We start from the raw sequence: 22,773 nt of genomic DNA, 5'->3' as shown, positions 1-22,773 counted from the left end.
ATGTTTTATTAGCAATACTTGAGGCCGTATCTCCACATTTCCATACAGACTGCGAGCCAGCTTTTCCAGCATCTTCCATTGGTCGTCGCGATCCGGTTCAGCCAATCGCAGCCTCCGATTTAATTGAGTGCCGGCCAATAGCAGACGAGCTGAAGTTGTTATCACGCGCCCTCCAGGGAAAGATGGGAACGACGTAATCTTAAAAGTGAACTTTGAATTGACCCGGCTTAAATGTTAGCGACACCTGTTCCGGTTTACTGGAGGGCCACTAACGAATTTTGGCAGTTCAACATACAAAACAAGGAGGCTCCTATCCATGCATATACTAAAATCCGGTCGGAAGCCCCACAGAGTGAATAGCGAAATTAAAGGCCGACCAAAAGGAATGCCAATGGCAAATAGGCTGTTCATATTCCTCAGCTGGTTTCATAACACCGATTCTGACAATAATTGCGATATCATGCCCGGGAAAATAAAGTGGAGACCAGGGCAGATAAGCTGACAATCTGGGCGAGCCATTTAGGGGCAATTTATGGAAGCAATTTGGTCTATAACAACCATTAGCCGTGAGACGGCTAGACAGAATATTAGTGCAAGATGGATGAATGGTGGCCAGGAAGGAGGAGGCGAAGGAGGATGAAGGCGAGGAGGATGTAAAAAGAAAAGGAGGAAGAGAGGATGATGACGATGAGGTGGCAGAGGATGAGGAAAATAATAATGAGGAAACGTATGATAATGAACATGAAGTGAAGGGAGAAGGAAAAAATTATTATGGCACATGTCAGAGTGTGGGAAGAATGACAATGAAAAGGAAACATGATAAAGTGGTGGCAGATATGAAAGCAGAGGAAAATGGGCATTGAGGTTTGGCTGCTGACAGAATATTATGAGAAAAGAAAAGGAAAGGTAAAAAAAGGGAAGGAAATGGGGACAAAAGACGGTGAAATGGCGATGGAAAACTGCTGATATGGACACAAAATGTCTTAGACTGTAACGAGGAAGAACAGGCTGATAGGGAAGAAAAAGACGCAAGAAAGAAATTTGAGAAAAACAAATGCAGTTCAGAGGCGAAGGGCAGCGTACTAGGACTGCTGGTGAACACAGAGTAAAAAAGATAATGGAATCAAGCAAATATCACAATGCTAACACTGGTAAAATAGTTATAGGTGCCACAACTAACTGAACCTATAATATAATATACTCAGACCCTCTTGATAGACTCATACTGAAATAATTACAGTTTAGTTGAATAGTTCCAAATTAAAATTTTGATTCTCATAGGTTGGTAGAGTATCAATAACGTTATGTCTTATAGTTTTTCCACACTGAATTTTTTAAACACAATTATAATAGTCTCGCAGTTACTACATCATTTAAATGAACATTAAATGAGGCTACTGAAAAGAAAAGAGCTCACAATACAATGCAGTTTCTGCTTACGGATTATGCAGTGCACACAGGATGAAGGATACTAAGCTACAAGCTCTTCTGATTGACTATAATTCTGAAACAAGTCATAGTTATTCAGTCATTAGGGAACTTGCCAAAGGGCCAACTCTACTACAGTGGTTATAGAAAGTTTTAATTCTCCTACAGTGCATGTTTATATTTTCTCCCAAAGCCCACAAAAAAGGTTTCAATTCCCAGTGCCCATAAAAAAATTCCCCGTAGGAAGGGTAGTGCCGTCAGTGCACCTCGTGCAGTGCACTGTAAACATTACTTAAGGTTCTTTGCAGCGTCCCTTTGGCCTCTAGCTGCAACCCCTTTCGTTTCTTTAACGTTCCTCCTTTCATATTCTCTTTCTTCCATAGTACTTTCCACCCTCTCCTAACAATTGATTCATAGTGCAACTGCGGGTTTTCCTCCTGTTACACCTCGCAAACCTTTTACTGTCAATTTCCGTTTCAGCGCTGAATGACCTCATAGGTCCCAGTGCTAGGCTTTGGCCTAAATTCTCTATTCAATTCATCAAGAAGTTTTTAGTTTACTCCATTTATTGGAAGTTAGCATTCTCTCCCATGACGTCAGCATAAAAAAATTATAGTGCCCACTTGGAAGTTGTAACTTTCTCACAGTTCCTCTAAGTACTTATTCTCCCACTGAACCACAAAAAAAACCCTGACTCTCCCACATTACCTGCAAGGAAAAGCCTAACTCTCCCATAATTCCCGTAAAGAATGTTTAACTCAACCACAGCGCCTGCAAGAAGTTCTAACTGCCCAGCAATGCCCTGAAATAACCCGAAAACCAATGAGTAAAGGACTAAAATAAATTACAAGAACAGTTATGCGATTCTCTAAAAGTTTCCTTTCCTTCATTTTGATTAATATATTACGAAATATACTAGCATACTGACCAAACACGAACAATAACTATGGAAGCTACTTTACTACGTTCGAAATAGATTAAGAGGATTTTAGCCCAATTCCTCCGTGGGACCACTGTTCACGCTCCGAAAATATCCTGAACACAAATCACTGATATCCACTCTCCACTTCTATTTTCCAAAGGCAAAGAATTGACATTTTTCTCTTGAATTGTACTGAGAAAAGTTCGAAGAAAAAACATGAAATAAAAGTACAATCAGACTGTGTCCAAATGCACCATGAAAGTGTCTGTCCATTTTTTTCGGTCGCACAAAGGGTAAATAATTTTCCTTCTTATGAATTCATTTTTACTCTGCAGTATCATGCGCCTACGACTCAAGAATGCGTCGGAGAGAATTCTGTTACGGCAAAGTATCTTGCAACAGAACGAGAGAGAGAGAGCTTTAGAATGTCGCAGTTTACAAACTTCATTGTTATTCTCTATTTTTATTTACCGTGCGGTACTATGCGACCTAGATTCATTTCACTAGACCTGTAAGCTCCTGTGTTAGCTTTTGCGAATAACTGTTAGTTTCTAGACAATTTTTTTCCAGTGAAGACTTAAAAGTCTATTGACAACAAAACTAGTTTTCAAAGGGTGATTCTCCCTCTTCCTTTCTCTTCTATACTCAAGCAAACCTTATTTTCTACAAATAGCCTTATTTGCCCTAAAGGTTTATAAGGTTTCTGATCCTTCCACCGTCGTTCAGCTCACAGTTACCCCATTTTATACCCCAATTCTTTAAAAAAAAAATGAACCCATAAACTCAAACATTGCAACTCACGATACTTTTCTGCAAGGCCATCTAATTTTTCAGTTCACCTGTTTCAGGTAACCAGCTTAATACTAGCTTTCACTGAAATTTCAGAAATTTAATATGCAGATCTTGTACCCCCTCTGAAAAAATTATAGTCCTTCCTCATAAAGACATCAATAAAAAAGAAAGCTGCACGTTCACCTTCGTCTGTTACGTCCTGATGGATCTACAGAACGCTCTTTCTGGGTCTGGTTTTTCAGCAAACTTCCTTCAATTATTCTCATGCTCCTGGTACTCCATAACTCCATACTTTAATATTAAAGACCTTTCAAGTATTCCCGGCTTGTGGTAAAAGTACGTATACCTTAGTTTAACCACACCACTGACCTGATTAACAGCTCTCCTAGGGCTGGCCCGAAGGATTAGACTTATTTTACGTTAGCTAAGAACCAATGGTTACCCTAGCATCCCAGGACCACCACAACTTATTGTGGAATCAGACATTATACCGAGAAAATAATTTCTATTACTAGAAATAATTCTCTAATTCTTCATCGGCCGGCCGGAGACTCGAACGCGGGCCCAGCAGAGTGCTAGCCGAGAACTATACCGACCTGCCCAACGAGGAACTTCTGCTTGTGTATCTAGGGTCCTCACTTCCTTCAAAGATTCCCAGGTCCACTACAGGAATGTATCCATTCATGATTCTTTTAGTAGTTTGCCAACTCTTTCATCAAAATGTCAAAAGATATACTTATCCTTCCTCTTGAAAAGTGTGTTGGTTAAGTATGGTTGAAGTATGGTAACCTCCCTATTCCCTCAATTTCAGGCTGTGACAATCCAAACTTTATTCTACTTTAAAAAAAATAACCTCAACTTTACTCAACTTACTTTAAATATAACCTTAAATATACTCAACTTACTTTAAAAAATAACCTTAAATATACTCAACTTACTTTAAAACTCAATAGCGTTTACAAGGCAAAATAAAATAGAATCTTTCCTAACTTTCTAATATTTGGTCATCTACCTGCTGAACTTCATATATTTTTATTTTTTTCCTTGATATCTTTAAGGCACCTGACAGCACCAAGCATAATGCTCTTCATGGTTATGGCTTCACAACTAACTTCTAGCTTTTTATATAACTACTGTAAACTGCAGTTGACAAAACATCTGCTCTGCTTCCTATTTATAACGGAATTCCTCACCTACTCTTCTACTGACCGTTATCATCGAGTTTCTTCGGTCTACCACTTTTATTCATGCATTTGTTGAGACACCACATAAAATCTGTTTTGTTTTTCACCTCCCACCCTTGTTCTGCTCTTCTTCACCTTCCAACCTGTTCTGCTGATTCAGAATTGCTCTTACTTTACTAAACAAACCCAGATCTCATGGGTAAGTATATCTCTACACATCTTAGATCCTAACTGTCGAATTCCAAATTCCATAAATCCTAAATACTGTTACTACCCGGTTCCTGTCTCCTCTACCATCCAGTTGTACAGTTCTGTTTTGTGTAGATTTCATTTAACCACTGCATATTTCCAACGAAAGGTGGCTTCCCCTCTTTTCCCTTCAGGTACTACTTTAGCTAATGCTACATTTGAGCTCTTGGAGTCTTTTTCCTCATCTCTGGTAACATTGTAACACCTGTCAGATAACCTGTACTACTTCTGAATTATTCTCTGGGTCATAGACTTATAATTTTCAGTCACTTAAAATGCCAGATTTATCTCTGCTAGCGGGACAGATCAAACTTCCTTTTTTCTGCCGTTATATTTCTTTTGGTTTCTTTGGAACAGAACAACAGTACTGGTTAAATTACCATTTGCCTATGATTTTATATATATATATATATATATATATATATATATATATGTGTGTGTGTGTGTACATATACATAATATATATATGTATATATATATATGTGTGTGTGCATATATACATATATACATCTTCAGGATATTAAAGTTTGGAAAACTTACAAAGGAATGCAACCAGCTAAAGAACATTATAAGCACACACAGCACATTTCTAAAAGCAATATAAAACCGGTGGAATGTGCAGTTACCAAAAGCATACTACAAAAATTAGCAATTTATAAAACACATCATAGCTAGTTTTCTTTAAGAAAGAAACTTTTTCAGTAAGTCGCCCATCTTAAAAATCCACTGCTCAAGTTCATGTTACTAGGGTCAATAAGGCACCCTTCAATTAACATCTATCGTGAAATGTTTTAAAAACTACCTTAGATAAACGCCAATCAGCAGGGTAGTCAAAATATCTTACGTGAAATAAAATGACACTTGAATTGCTTGCCACGCGTACATTATATTATATTTGTTATGCCATTCTTTTGAACAGTTCTTTACCAAACTGTCCATTGCAAGGTATACTGCATGAAGGGCAGTCAGTTTCGTACACCTCTCCCGTATGAGTTACTGGTTCATTACAGCACAATGAGTTATTGAAGACGCGTTATTACTAAAAGAAAAAAAAATACACACAAATACAGAACTTTTTTCCATACATTTGAAAAAGCATTTTCAAACATGAAGTGATTTCAAAACTTTGAAAATTCATTACAGAATGGCAAAACTAAAATGCCCTCGAATTCAAAGTTCTTGATCTGTCATTACTAGAAATAAATGCTCTTTCCTGGCTCTTTGGAGGCAACCATTAATGAAATCCAGGAATGACAACTCTTCCGGAATTTCATAAATGTATTGAATTTGTTAAAAAACAAAAACTCAGGATCACTTATTCTGAATGTTCCACCCACCACGCACAGAAAAAAATTGATCTTTTCAACCTAGCGATGGCTGGAAAAATTGTGAATAACAACATTCCTGACAAAGACGGTAAGAAATCCGACAACGGTTTTGAATTAAATTATATCGCAAACCTACTGAAGTGAATTTTTAAAAATATCTATACATATGTTTCAGTGTTGTAACAACCCGATAACGACAACAGGAGGGGTGTACAAAACTCACTGCTCAATGTGGTAACATACTCTACCTTATACTAGACAATGTGGTAACATACTCTACCTTATACTAGACAATGTGGTAACATACTCTACCTTATACTAGACAATGTGGTAACATGCTCTACCTTATACTAGTCAATGTGGTAACATACTCTACCTTATACTAGTCAATGTGGTATACTCTACCTTATACTAAACAATGTGGTAACATACTCTACCTTATACTAGTCAATGTGGTAACATACTCTACCTTATACTAGTCAATGTGGTAACATACTCTACCTTATACTAAACAGTGTGGTAAAGAACTGTGCAAAAAGTGGCACAATAAATATAATGTACCCGTGGCAGGTAATTCAAGTGCAATCTTTTGTCACGTATAAGACATTTTGACCATCCTATCTACTGGCATTCAGGTCGTTTTCAAAAGTTCATCATTTCCCGACAGACTGTTGTGGGGGAATGGCATATTAACTCTTTTAGAAACATGAACTTGAGTTTATGACTGAAAACTGACAAGTAAAACAAGCCGTATATAATGTACAAATTACTCAATTTTGTATTACGATTTTGACAATTGCATATTCCACCAATTATGTTTTATCGTTAAGAATACGTTACTCAAACTTGCGTAGTTTCTTAACTTCTTCTCATTCCGCCATATTGACCTCCATGCATTCTTTGCAAGTTCAACATTGAAACTATTTCAACACTGAAGATCATTTGATAATATCTGTTCTGTAGTTTTATGCAAAGGTATCTTTATTCCACAGAATTACAAGATCACACACACACATTATATATATATATATATATATATATATATATATATATATATATATATATATATATATATATATATATATATATATATATATATATAAATATATATATATATATATATATATATATATATATATATATATATATATATATATATATATATACGTATATATGCATATAGAATATACATATATAATACAAACACACACAATAAATATATATATATATATATATATATATATATATATATATATATATATAATAAAATGTCTGTGTGAACGTATGTCTGAGCATGGACAATCGTATTTATTGAATGTCTAAAGTATTTATTCGCACTTCAATGTCTAAAATTGTATGAAAAAGGAAGCCTCATCAATAAAAAGAAAAAGCGCCTCAGGAGCAACGATCTTCAAGCTGGCAACAAGAGATAATGTCGGTGGCAGGTCGCCTCCAATTTCAGCCTGCTATAATGTCGTGGAGGATCAACGCTAAATACTATTTGGTGCCTTGGCACCCTCCTGCCCCCCTTTTCCTTCTCAGCCCTGACCTCAGACCCCGTCCCCCTAATTTCGGGAGGGGGGGGGAGGAGAAGGTGCTTTATGGAGGGAGCTTAGCCTCCAGCCATTTCTTCTGATTTTCACCTGTGTTAGAGAGTCATTTCTGGGCCAAGGGTTAAGCGGTGCAAAAAATGGCCGTTGGAGTCGCCGGTTAAACGGGTCGTTACTTCTCATTATCTTTAAGATATTAGACGAATGGGTGAGTAATGGGGATTATGGGGCTCAAGGTCTTTTTTAGTTTTATTTTTTGTTCCTTAGGGGCCTTGCGGGTTCTAAGAGAAAAGAAACTATAGAGGGAATCGGAGTTTCTAGGTTTTTTCCCACGCTTCCAAGTCTCACACAGCTAAATTAAACAATCCTTACATGAAGAGCCTAAATATACATGCATACAGTCTCTATACACACACACACACACACACACACACAACAGATGTCACTTTACAGACAATGAAAAGTTTACAAATTGAAAAAGAAAACTACGCAAAACTTACCTTAATCCAAGAACCCACGTCGACTTTCTCAGAAGTTCCTTCAGGAAATTCCGCCGTTGATTCCCAGGGCGTATTATCTTCCCGAACAGTTTCCTCAAGTCTTATCACAGTCATCTGAGGAAACCTTACACTGGTGTCACCAAGTCGTCGTCTTCGTCGTGGTCCTCGACTTCCCTCTGTCACGGGGAGGGGAAAAAAGAAGAAGCTTTTAAAGTAGTCAAAACATTCAACGCGGAGCATTATGTAGGGGCTTTATCGCTCACTCCATCAGCTACTTCGTCTCCCAACGCCAGACAGTTAAGTGGAGTTTCCCTGTATGAGATTTGCTGAAGGGGGTGACGTAGGGAGAAGGGCCCTTCGGAAGGGCTCTCCTCCCAAGTTCCCTTCCCTCCTCGCCGCAACCCCTCCGTTTAGATGGATGTTTGGATGTTGGATGAGGCTTTAAAAAGAGAGTCTTGCACTACTTCTTATCTGAGCCACGTTCATAAATTGGGAACTACCAAGTCTGCTGTACTTTTCTTTATCATGGTTAATCTGTATCGTAATCATCTTTCTTACAAAACAAGAACACGAAGAATATATTTTGGGGGGAAAACTCTTGATTTGGCAGAATTTAAAGTCTCTCTCTCTCTCTCTCTCTCTCTCTCTCTCTCTCTCTCTCTCTCTCTCTCTCTCTCTCTCTCTCTCTCTCTCTCTCTCTCTCTTACAAAAATAAGTTTGGCTTTACAAAAATAAGTCATGATGATAGACAAAGACGCCCAAAAAATGAAGGAAATTTAAGCTGAATTCAATATAAACCTAAAAGATGAAATATATCTTTCTTGTACACTGTCTGAACCAATCTGGAAATTTTAGCTGCAAAGGAAAACCAAGAATTCAGCCATGCAAAAACAGCAGGATTTTACTTCTCATTTTCCTAATTTAACATTAGTCTCGTTCTCCTCCCCTCAACCCACCCCTAAAGGGGATCTAGAATCTCGAATTTCTCTCAGCATAAATTCTCTCTGGAAATTTCTCTCAGCAGAAATTCTCTCAGCAGAATTTCTCTTTGCATAAATTTTCTCAGCAGAATTTCTCTCAGCATAAATTCTAAGAAATTCTCTCAGCAGAACTTCTCTCAAGGGAATTTCTCTCAGGGGAATTCTCAGCATAAATTCTCTCAGCAGAATTGTGTGTATATATATATATATATATATATATATATATATATATATATATATATATATATATATATATATATATATATATATATATTATATATATATATTATATATATATGTAAATTTTTATCACCATTGATTTATATACCTCTTGAAGCTAAAATGTTGCACGGTACCTTCCAGCGATATCAACGGTTTCCAGCGACCCATTCTTCAGCGACCCATTCTTCGATATCTTCGATGCGACTCCATTCTCATCGCGACTCCATTCTCGACAGTTTTTAAGTGATAAATGGATCCTCGAATGGTACCTTCCAGCGGCTCTCGACAGTCCGGTCATTCCATCGACTCGTTCTCGACAAGGTACCTTCCAGCGACTCCATTCTCGACACGGTACCTTCCAGCGACATTCTCGACACGGCACCTCCAGCGACCCATTCTCGACACGGCACCTTCCACGACTTCCACACGGTACCTTCCAGCGACCCATTCTCGACACGCATCCCAGCGACTCCATTCTCGACACGGTACCTTCCAGCGACCCATTCTCGACACGACTCCAGCGACTTCTCGACACGGTACCTTCCAGCGACTCATTCGACACGGTCAAGCCGACACGGTCTCGAATTCTCGACACGGTACCTTCCAGCGACTGCATTTCCAGCAGACACGGTCAACCTTAGCACGGCACCTTCCAGGACTCCATTCTCGACACGGTACCCTTCCAGACTCCTCTCGACACGGCACCAGCGACTCCATTCTCGACACGGTACCTTCCAGCGACCCATCTCGACACGGTACCCAGCGACCCATCTCGACACGGCACCTTCCAGACCGACTCGACACGGTACCTTCCAGCGACTCCATTCTCGACACGGTACATTCCGACACGGTCCTTCCAGCGACTCATTCGACACGGCACTTCCATCGACACGGCAGGACCCATTCTCGACCGGTTCCAGCGACTCCATTCTCGACACGGTACCTTCCAGCGACTCCATTCTCGACACGGTACCTTCCAGCGACTCCATTCTCGACACGGTACCTTCCAGCGACTCCATTCTCGACACGGTACCTTCCAGCGACTCCATTCTCGACACGGTACCTTCCAGGTCATTCGACACGGTACCTCCAGCGACTCCATTCTCGACGGTACCTTCCAGCGACTTTCTCGGACATTCCTTCCAGCGACAGACACGGTCAACTCCATTTGACACGGTACCTTCCATCAAACCTGCGACTCCATTCGACAGTCAATCTCGAACCCCTAATAACAGCACTCCTTCCAGCGACTCCATCCAACAGTCATAGATGGTCTCGATTTTCGGCGACTTCATTTGGAAAAATTTGACCATCAAATAGAGTCAATGGAAGGCACCGTTTGAGGATTGCTGGCGGGTACTGGATCCATTTATCACTAAGAATTCAACGTGATACTTCCCCATTGGAAATATTCCCAAAGAAGCGTGAACTGGATATTAAGTGAAATTTGCAGCTTCATGAATATAATATATATATATATATATATATATATATATATATATATATATATATATATATATATATATATATATATATATATATATATATATATATAATATATATATATATTATATATATATATATATATATATATATACTGTATATATATACATACATATGTGTATGTAAAATAATAGGCCTCATTTAAACACGATGGTATCTATCTAATTAACAAGCTTTCAAGGACTATTCTGTCCCAATTGTCCAGTATCCAGCTTTGGAATAATGGGGACATTCTAGTCAATGAAAGTGTGTAACTTTTGAATAAAGTCTCCTAGATTCCATCAATATATATATATATATATATATATATATATATATATATATATATATATATATATATATATATATATATATATATATATACATATATATATTATATATATACAATAATACAGAACACATCATTAAGTACCTCTAGCTTCTCCAATTACATATACTTAGATAATGGATGTAACCTAGAAAAATTAACTGTATACGGTATTACCAATTAGCTACATTATCGCGATCCTTTCAACATCACAATTATCATTATTATTGTTATTAATTATTATCAAAAATTAATACAGTAGTAATGAAAGAGTAAAAAACAAAAAAAGTTATTGATGAGTATTTCGTTCGTTTCCAAACCTGAAATATTTGTACTGTACATAAGTTTTATGCAAAGTTGTTTGGATTAATTAATTCTTGGCTATTATTATTATCATTACATAAACCTAACATTTATTATTACATGAACCTAACATTGCAATAATGGAGCAGCAAAAACAAAGTCAATTATTCATCAGCCTTCGAACCACGGTTTCCAAACGTGAAAAATCCCCCAAAATCTTTACCTCTGCCTCACATTTTTACTGATAGTAATGACCATTACATTTTATGTTTATTTTGGCTTTTATAATAACATCCGAAAAGGATATCTTATTTCCTTATAATTTTTTATTCAAAAAGTTCTCCAAATAAATTTGCTAGTTGTGAAAAGACTGAAATGCTAAAAAAGCCTCGCAACTCCTTATTACATGCTTTCATTTTGTAGACTTCCTCGTCGACCTCATCAAATAGGCCCCTTCTCATCTGCCAATTTTTGTTCAGTTTCCTTCCAATATATATATATATATATATATATATATATATATATATATATATATATATATATATATATATATTTTTTTTTTTTTTTTTTTCCATGGAACATGACTTTTTGAATACATAAGTTTCTCATTTCTTCTCAAATATTCATGTGAGCAATAATCATATTTTCTTAAAAGAACTTAACACGAACAGTCATTGATCGACGATGCTCAGCTTTATGAGATACAGTATCTCTCTCTCTCTCTCTCTCTCTCTCTCTCTCTCTCTCTCTCTCTATCCACTCTCTGTGTGTGTGTGTGTGTGTTTACTCAGCTGTAAAAGTGTTTATACGTCTATCTGAGTAGTCACGAAGACTGAATCTTAGAAGGTAAACGATAAAGACTCAGATCTTCCATATGGTGGAGATCTGACCTTACTAAGCCCATGATATTGAGAGAGTTTTGCGAAAGTGGTCGTAAAGATATGACCTCTGAATGACCTAGCCCCCTGTTTTCCACAAAACAGAAAACTCTAATCCCCCTTCTTTCAATATCAAATGGACTTCGTGAAGGTGTATGCATCAGTACAAAATCCTAGAGTGTTACAAATGAGACAGAAAACAGTTTGACTGTAGCTTCCAAAATTATTTGTCAAAATTGAGTTTAAAAATTCAGTTATTTCAAAATACTGGGGTTCGTACACGTGGAGTAATTTTCAGAATCTATTAAATTCCTAAAAAAAATCTGGCAAAAAGCAAAGAGAGAATCCAGTAGTACTTAAAATTCAATTCTGTTAACCTAGCTACTTTCAATTAATTAATTTTGGCAATAAAACTGAATAGCACTGCAATAAAAAAAAGACATGGTTTCTCCACAATGAGATTTTATACTTTTCTTTTTGTAAATAAAAAACCCATTATCAAGACGTGACCCTATAATGTAAGACTGAGTGGGTAAAATGTATGATAATCAGAAAAGTGATCAATTTTATAAGAATAAAGCAGCAACATAGAAATTTCACCTAACATAAAAGGAAGAATTTTACCAAAGTCATTCAAGTAAACAGTCGGTGATACTGTTCCCACGTGTACGTTTATCGTTTATCGTCTCAAACACTCGCTCTATTGCTCCCACGTGTTCCAAGTGAAGCCTGGGTAGATGTTGAGGGGGGGGGGCGATCTCAATTTCCCAAACCATAGAGAACAATTAAATTTAACTGAAAATACAATAATTACACTGAGTTATTAATTTGAATAAAAAAAATAAGTCTCTGGTAAGGGTCCTCTGCCATAAGTTCTCATTGTACGCATTTAAATATTTAATTTTAGTAATCATTACGTAATTTTTCGTATTCTTTAGAATAACTGAGAAAAAAATACTGACTTGACAGCCTACAGGATGCCTTTGGGGATAAATTCCTATTGCATACCAAGTAAAAATTCTTTAAGCAACAGATGCAGGCACTAAAAATAAATCACTTTAATATAATAATGTACACCAAAACTAAATTTTCACGTTTCTTTCTATATTACAGACTAATTTTTTTTATTCAAGAACGACAATAATAATAAAATAAGAACACTGACAAAATGAAAAACGAACGAATTTTGAGCCCAATAAATCAAAAGACGAATTTTTCTTCGAATACAAACATGCAAAAAGCAAAATGGGGACGAAATCAACCGTTTCTCCTAAACCTGTTAAGGAGGAACGAAATGGATTTAACTGCCATTTGCTTCTCCTGTCGGTTGATTCGCACACAATCATGGAGTCCTATGTCCTGAAACAGAATCCCCCATTTCCTCTCCTAAATCTTTCGACCTTTCGCTCAAACTGTCTTTGGGATTCACTTGAGATTACAAGGGTTGGAGAAACCTTCGCCTTCTCTGCGATTATCATTCGAGAAAGAGATATGATTCACAGGCTCACACGAAAACACGCTCGTGTGCAGACATAGGTTTGTATGTACTGTATATCTTAAAACATCAAACTTATTCTGTATCAAATAAAAAAAAACATATGTATAAATGCAAGGACATAAAATTAAAAAGTGATAAATAATTAAGGATTTTCTCTAAAAGAGTAAAGGCAGCAAAACTACAGGTGCGAGTGTGGCTTTAAGCCAAAGGGGATATTTGGCCACTGAAACATATATTTACAATTTCGAAAACTAAAATTCTAAAAGAGGGTTGGAAACTTAAAAAAAATAGTCACAAAGTATTTACATTAAAAGCAGCTTTTTAAAGAAATATTGGTAACATTTTCTTTATACTTTCAAGCAGCATACTTAAAAGGACGAGACCACTTCTTATGTACCAACAAATTCTTAAGAGCAATATAGCTCTCTGTCCTAATAAATTTTAATCTAAAAATTGGTACAAATAGGACAACACTGAAAAAAGGAAAAAGTTTTGAACGAATGGGACATATTGTAAGAAAGCATCACATACCTATCAATATTAAGAAAATAAAGTTCCGGACAACAGCAAGTTTTAAATACAGTTTTTTATGATACAGGAAACCTTGAAAAAAAAATTTAAATACAAATTTATAAATAAAATAAAATAAATAAGAAAATAAATCTGGACGAACCAGGTCGCTCGACTTTGTGATAATTCACACTGATTGGACATATATAGGCCCCATGCATATAATTGTAAGAACAAAGGAAGGCTGAGTATTTGGGAAAGTTAAAGATAAACTGACTCGAAAATAATGGTAAAAGCATTTGTGGATTAAATACCAAACTCAAAGTCATATGATGTCCTGAGTCTGATAAAGGGAAGTTTTTCGGAATCATAACATATGGATGAAAACTACAGGATGAACGATTTTCTTAAATCAAGGACAAGATCTTCAGTTACAGAGAACAAAAAGAAAAATCTGACTAACAAAATTGTATAAGCAGCTACAAAATGTGCGAGCTATATACAGTGTACAAGTAATGAGAAATAAGAAATATTTAAGCAACAGAAATTCAAATGAAATAGCATTAATCAAATAACAGTATTTATAACAAATTTAGTATATTTACAGTAATTTATAAAAGAATTACTGGGAAAATGGTGTGCAAGATACAACTGGGATTACATAAAATTACTGAAGGGTTTAAAGTCAAAACTATAAAGAACAAAATTTCAATTGAAGTTTAAGAAAAATATCATTACCTGAATATTGGAGGATTTAAAATTCGATGTCGGCTTAATAGAAAAATATTTTTACGGAATATTGGAGGATTTTAAAACCAATTCTATCTGAAAAACGGATGGACTAAAAAAAATAGTATCTTATGAAGATGAAAGAAACTTCGTATCTTAGGATAGGAAAGTTTAGAGAGAAATTCTGTAACTCAATATCTGAGGATTTCAACGAAAAAAATACTATAACTGAAGATCAGAGCTTTAAAATAAATCATAATATAAAGCACGAGAAGCTTGAAGATAATGGATAAATACTGTCAAAAAATACAAATACAATTTAAAGATTGGGTGTTCAGCTGTTCTTTAAAACTGCAAATTTTGCTACCCTACGAGTATTTAAATACCAACAAGGCTGAGAAGCAATAGCCATCTTAACAACTAAATTCTATATCTATAATAGGCAGAACCATAAGGAAATAAGACAAACGACACTGAAGAAAAGAAACAACCATGAACAGGAGACTCATGTGATGATACGTATAACTTGGTATGTTTACATACCTTTCGTGGAAGACCGGTATTTGCAAAATACAAACTGAAAAAATGGTAGATACGCCGCTTGCCTACTACTGGTTGCAGATACTGAAAATGGACCCCTAAATATAAGTGGAAAGCATTAAAGAATCATTCTGAAACTGCAGTAGCACTTGTGTATTAGTGTTTCATGGTATGCCCAACAGGTGGCATATCTCAATTTCAGAAAATTTTGCAGATACAGTTTTCCATTTTTAGGACAGAAAATGCTATGAAAAAAACTACTTGTAAGCAAGGTTGACCAAACAGAGATTTTGTGGACTAAAGCACCAGGGCAGAAATAAACAAATGAATAAATAGGAAAAAATACAATTGTCGACAGACCACGAGGCTTTGCTGACCTTTTAAGATAATTCACAATGACTGGACCATATATGCAAATAACTGACAAGCATTTAGGAAGGCTGAGCCTTTGGGAAAGTGGGGGATGATAAGACTTGACAATAATGATAGAAGCATCTGTACATTAAATGACTCAAAATGATAAATATGGTGTGTCTGATAAAGGGAAACTTTTGAGAATCATGAGATCTGGGAAAATCCCAGAATGAATGAATTTCTTAAATCAAGGACAAACTTTTCAGTTACTGAGGAAAAAGGAAAAAAAGCTGTTGGTTAACAAAACTGTTTAACAAGCTAACAAATGTAGATGTACAATACACTGTTAGAGTAACGAGAAATAAGCAATATCAAAAAACATATGGACATGAATTATGGTTAGATCATAGCAATAAAATAAACTAAAATCATATAAATAGAAATACAATACAAAAAAATAAAAAACATAATAGAACACATGGAGAAGAACGGTACAAACGTTACAAACGGGTTACATATTACAACTGAATATTAGGTAGTTTAAATTTAATACAAAAAGATAAAGAATTTTCATTACTGAATTTTGGAATATTTCAAAACCAATCACTAGAACTGAAAACTGAATGGAAAATAATAGTATCTGAAGACTGGGGAATGTAAAGAAACCCTGTATCTAACAAATGGAAGGCTTAAAGAAAAATTCCGTAACTCAATAACTGAGAACTTCAACGAAAAAATGCTGAAATTGGAGAGTGGATGGTTAAGAAATAATACTGGACACGAAAGGCTTAAAAATTATGGGGAAATACTGCCATAAAATTATAATGGGAAATTTTAAAGATTGTGATCAGCTGTTAAATCATAGGACATTTTACTACCAGACTGGAATAGTAAAAACTATCTAAAAGCAATAACTTAAAAACAAAATTTTATATTCCCAGACAGGTAGAACCTTGGTATATTTCATTATTATTTAGCAAAACTAATAGGAAAAAGCTACTAACAAAATCAGTATAAAAAAAAAACGTTTTGAGATATAAATCCCTACACAAAAGAAAAATAAATAAATGAAAAGATGAAAAGAAATGCAAACGTAAACAGACCAGGAAGTTTTGCTGTACTTGACGATAATTCACACACATTGGAACATGTGTGCAAATAACTGACAATCTCTTAGGAAGGCTGAGCACTTAAGAAAGTGAAAGATAACATGAAATGAAAATTATGGTAGAAGCAATTGTAGATTAAATATGGAACTCGAAAATCGTATGTCTCGTGTTCTGATAAAGGGAAATATTTGGGATTCATAGCATATGGGTGAAAATTCTAGAATGGATGATTTACTTAAATCAAGGACGATTCCTTCTAGTAATGAGAACAGGGAAAAACCTGTTGGCTACGAAACTTTGCAAGTAGTAAACAAATGTACGAGCTAAATATACCGTGTGAAGTAACGAGAAATAGGCAATATCAACGGGTCTATGGACAGGAATCATGGTTAAATCGCATCAATGAAAATAATAGAAATTCACACCACCTTAATAGAAATAAGGAACAACGCAACATAAAAATAAAGTAGAGGAAAAATGGTCTACTATTTACAAGTAATTCAGAGGTTTTGAAGTTTTGAAGTTAACTGAAGATTGACCGGTATAAAGGAAAATTTCTCTACTAAATACTGGTGGATTTCCAAAAACAATCACTATAACCGAAAACTGGATGGACTGAAATTAAAAGACTGACGGACGTCAAGTAAGAACGTATCTTACTAATGGAAAGCTCAGAGAAAAATTCCGTACCTCGAAGACTAAGGACTTTAACGAAAAAATACTGTAATTGAAGAGTGGAAATTTTAAAGGAAATTATATGGGGCACATGAGGCTTAAAAATAATGGGGAAATGCTGTTATGAAATAAGAGTAATTCATGTTAAATCGTAACCACCGGATATTTAAATAACAGAATATTATTTATGTTTAAAATGGATAACTTTCAAAAAATACATTTTAGATTTACAAATAGGCGGAACCATAGACAAGAAAAAAAAACTGAACGGATGATAAAACCCTGTGCAGAAGACAAATACATTTTCATCATAATACTATCAAGAAAAATCTAAAGAGATAAACTTCAAATTGGAAGGTGTAGAGATGAATTACATGCCTTAGAACTGAAAGGTTTAAAGGAAAATTCTGTAACTGGGCATTTGAGGACTTAAACGTAAAAATAACATTTTTACGTTTAAGTCCTCAAAGGAAATCACAACAGAGGACACGAGAGACTTCAAAATAAAAAGGGAAATACTGCCACGAAACAAATATGATAATTGAAAGATTAAGTGCTCAAACGTTATTTTAAGCAGCACACTTGTTACCAGACGAGTACTTGAATACCAACGATGCTTCTGAAGATTAGCTCTCTTAAGAACAAAAAAAATTATATCTACGAATAGGCCGAGCCCTAAGGAAACAAGACGGAACCTGAACAGATGCAAAAATATAAATAGAAGATTGTGTGATCATGTACGTGGGGTATAAACAACATTAAAGAAAATAAATCTAGACGAAACATGACGTTTGACTTTGAGATGAGTCACTTTAACTGGACCATACAGGTAAATAATTGACAAGCACCTATGAAGGTTAGCATTTAGGAAAGAGAAAGATAAAATGATTTGACAATTATGGTAGAAGCAACTGCAGATTAAATATGAACTCCAAAAACCACATGATGTCCTCACTGTAATATTGTTTAGAATCATGCACAAAGGATGAAAACTACTAAATAAATTAAATTCTTATATCAAGAACAATTTTCGGTTACTGAGGACAAATGGAAGACTGTTGTTGACTAACAAAGTCATTATAAATGCAAACAAATGTAATAATAACAAAATTTGCTGTTACAGAACAAAAAATTAGCAATTTCAACAAGTATATGCACTTGAGTTATGGTCAGTGAATAACGCCTGAAACTAACAAATTCAAATCACACTAAATGAAAAAAAGAAAAAATATAAATTAATTTAGAAAGAAGTTATCATGAAAAATTGCAAAAGTTAAAAACGGAGGTGCATATTTTTACTATATGAAAAAAATTTTAACTGACGGTTGCAAGGTCTACAAAAAAATTACTATTACTGAATATTGGAAAATTTCGAAAACAATCATTGTAACTGAAAACTGGGTGGATTGAAATAAAATAGTATTAAGTATGGAGGATGTAAAGAAATGTATCTCACGACTTTAAGGCTTAAGTAAAAATGATTTAACTCAGTAACTGCGGATTCCAACGAAAAAATACTTTTACTGAAGGGAAGCTTTAGAGGAAATTATATAGTGGACACGAGAGGTTTAAAAATATTAGAGAAATATTGCCATGCAATACAAATAATGGGGAAATATTGAGATGTAATAAAAAATAATGGGGAAATATTATCATGAAATAAAAATAATGGGGAAATATTGTCATGAAATAAAAATAATGGGGGAATATTGATATGAAACAAAAATAATGGGGACATATTGTCATAAAATAAAAATAACGTGGAAACATTGTCGTGAAATAAACACAATGGGGATATATTGTCATGAAATAAAAATGGGGAAATATTGTCATGAAATAAAAATAATAGGAACTTATTACCACGAAATAAAAATAATGTAGAAATATGGTCATGACATAAAAATAATGGGGAAATATTGTAATGAAATAAAAACAATGGGGAAATATCATGAAATAAAAACAATGGAGAAAAATTGTCTTGAAATAAAAATAATTGGGTAAATGTTGTCAAGAAATAAAATTAAAGGGGAAACATTGTCATGAAATATAAATAAAGGGGAAATATCATGAAAATAAATAAGTAGAGGAAATGTTATGGAAATAAAAATAAAAGAAATATTATATGAAATAAAAACAATGAAAAACATTGTTTTGAAATACAACTAATAGAAATGTAATAAGTGAAATAAAATATTTAGGAAATATTGTGATGAAATAGAATATGGTCATGAAAAAAATAATGGAGAAATATTGTCATGAAATAACAATAGGGAAAAATTATCATGAAATAAAATAAGGAAATAGTCATGAAATAAATATGAAATCTTATAAATGGAAATAAAAATGGAAATACATATGGAAATAAAAATGGAGAAATATTGTCATGAAATAAAAATAATGAGAAATATTGTCATGAAATAAAAATAATGGGGAAATATTGTCATGAAATAAAAATAATAAGGAAATATTGCCATGAAACAAAAAATAATATTGTCATGAAATAAAAAAATGGGAAATATCATGAAAAATAAAAATGAAAATTGTCATGACATAAAAATGGGAAATATTGTCATGAAACAAAAAAATGGGGAAATATTTCATTAAATAAAAATAATGGGGGAAATTGTTATGAAATAAAATATTGTCATGAAATAAAAATAATGGGGAAATACTGCCATAAAAAATAATGGAGAAATGTTGTCATGAAATAAAAATAATGGGGAAATATTGACAGGAAATAAAATAATGAAGAAATATTGAAAGAAATAAAAATAGAAATATTTCCATATAAAATAATGGAGAAATATTGTAAAAATATTTGGGAAATATTGTCACGAAATAAAAATCATGGGGAAATATTCCCATGAAATAAAAATGGAAAAATATTGTCAAGAAAAAAATAATGGTGAAATGTTCTCATATAATAAAAATAATGGGGAAATATTGTCATGAAATAAAAATAATGGTGAAATATTATCATGAAATAAAAATATTGGGGAAACAGTGACACGACATAAAATTGGAGAAATATTGCCATGAAATAAAAATGGGGAAATATTGCAGAGGAATAAAAATAATGGAGAAATATTGCCAAGAAATAAAAATAATGGGGAAACATTGTCATGAAATAAAGATAATGGGGAAATATTATGAAATTAAAATGGGTCATGAAATAATGGACAAAATAAAAATAATGGGGAAATAATGTCAAGAAACAAAAATAATGGGGAAATACAGCCATAAAAAATAAAAATAAGAAATATTGTCATGAAAAATATAATGGGGAAATATTGTCATGAAATAAAATAATGGGGAAATTTTCATGAAATAAAATAATTGAAATATTGTCATGAAAAAATATTATGGAAAAATATTGCCATAAAATAAAAATACTGGGAAATATTGTCATGAAATAAAAAATGAGAAATATTGTCCATGAAATAAAAATATGGGGAAATATTGTCATTGAAATAAAAATAATGGGGAAATATTGTCTGGAAATAAAAATAATGGGGAATATTGTCATGAAATAAAAATAATGTGGAAATATTGTCAAGAAATAAAAATAATGGAAATATTGTCATAAAATAAAATGGTGAAATACTGTCATGAAAAAATATTGAGAATGTAAAATAAAAATAATGGGGAAATATTGATGATGAAATAAAATCAAAATAAAAAATTTTCATATAATAAAAATACTGGGGAAATATTGTCATGAAATAAAAATAAATATTGTCATGAAATAAAACTGTCATAAAATAAAAATAATGGAGAAATAGTCACTAAAAAAATGGTAAAATAAAAATAAAAATAATGGAGAAATATTGCCATGAAATAAAATAATTTGTATTGTCAAGAAATAAAATAATGTATTTTTCATGAAATAAAAACAATTCGGAAATATTGCATGAAAAAATAAAAACATAAATGGAAATATTGTCATGAAATGAAAATAATGTAAATGTTTCCATGAAATCAAAAAATGAAGAAATATGGTCATCAGGAAATAAAAATGATAGGAAATAATGTGTGAAATAAAAATATTAGGAAATATTATTTAAAATAAATAACAAAATGTTGATGCAGAATAAATAATGGGAAATATTGTCCATAATAAGACATTGGGGAAATATTTATATGCATGGAAATAAAAATAATGAGGAAATACAATAAGAAATAAATATAATGAAATATTTATTACTATTAAATGCTAATACTTACTGCAAACCAAATATTATTGATGTTGCAATAATAAGCAAGAAACCTTTTATAAAATAAAAGGGAAATATTATAATGAAAATAAAATGATAGAGAAATATTGTGTGAAATAAAAATAGGAAATATTGTCATGAAATAAAATAAATATTTTCATAAAATAAAAATATTTAGGAAATATTGCAAAATAAAAATAAATATTGTCATTAAAATAAAATGGGTAAATATTGAAATAAAATAATGTAAGAAATATGGTCATGACATAAAAATAATGGGGAAATATCAATGAAATAAAAATAATGGGGATATCATGGAAATAAAAACAATGGAGAAAAATTGTCTTGAAATAAAAATAATTGGGTAAATGTTGTCAGTGGATAAAATTAAAATTGTCATGAAATATAAATAAAGGAAATATTATATGAAAATAAAAATAATAGGAAATATTATCAGAAATAAAAAATAATAAGGAAATATTGCCATAGAAATAAAAAATAATGGAAATAATTGTTTTGAAAATACAAAATAGAAATATTGTCATGAAAAAATAAAAATAAAAGAATATTGTCATGAAAAAAGTAATGGAGGAAATATTGTCAAGAAATAAAAATAAAGAAAAATTATCATGAAATAAAATAAAAATGGAGAAATATTACCATGGAAATAAAAATAATGAAATACTACTGAAATAAAAAAATGGAGAAATATTTATCAATGAAAAAAATAATGAAATAAATGAAATAAAAATAATGGGGAAATATTGTCATGAAATAAAAATAATGGAGAATATTGTCATGAAATAAATTGATAATGAAAATAAAAAAAAATAGGAAATAATGTCATGAAATAAAAAAATGGAAATATTTCATTAAATAAAAATAACAGAAATTATTTATGAAATAAAATAATGGAAAAAAAATAATGTGGAAATAACATAAAAAATAATGATAAATATTGTCATGAAATAAAAATAATGGGGAAATATTGACCCAGG

General features: G+C 33.0%; 1 protein-coding gene across 3 annotated transcripts in view; it reads right to left on the bottom strand.

Annotated features, from left to right (window-relative positions):
* LOC136849747 (glutamate receptor 1-like) overlaps nucleotides 1-22,773 on the bottom strand; it is a 330,227-nt gene that overhangs the window by 198,393 nt on the left and 109,061 nt on the right. For all 3 annotated transcript variants that reach the window (XM_067123138.1, XM_067123136.1, XM_067123137.1), the window contains exon 2: nucleotides 7,954-8,129. The gene's annotated coding sequence lies outside the window, so the exon portion shown is untranslated. The remainder of the gene's footprint in view (nucleotides 1-7,953; nucleotides 8,130-22,773) is intronic.

This window comes from Macrobrachium rosenbergii, chromosome 21, assembly GCF_040412425.1.
Source record: "Macrobrachium rosenbergii isolate ZJJX-2024 chromosome 21, ASM4041242v1, whole genome shotgun sequence".
NCBI lineage: Eukaryota > Metazoa > Arthropoda > Malacostraca > Decapoda > Palaemonidae > Macrobrachium > Macrobrachium rosenbergii.
Note: the sequence above shows the minus strand (reverse complement) of the source record. Positions and strands in the feature narration are given on the sequence as shown.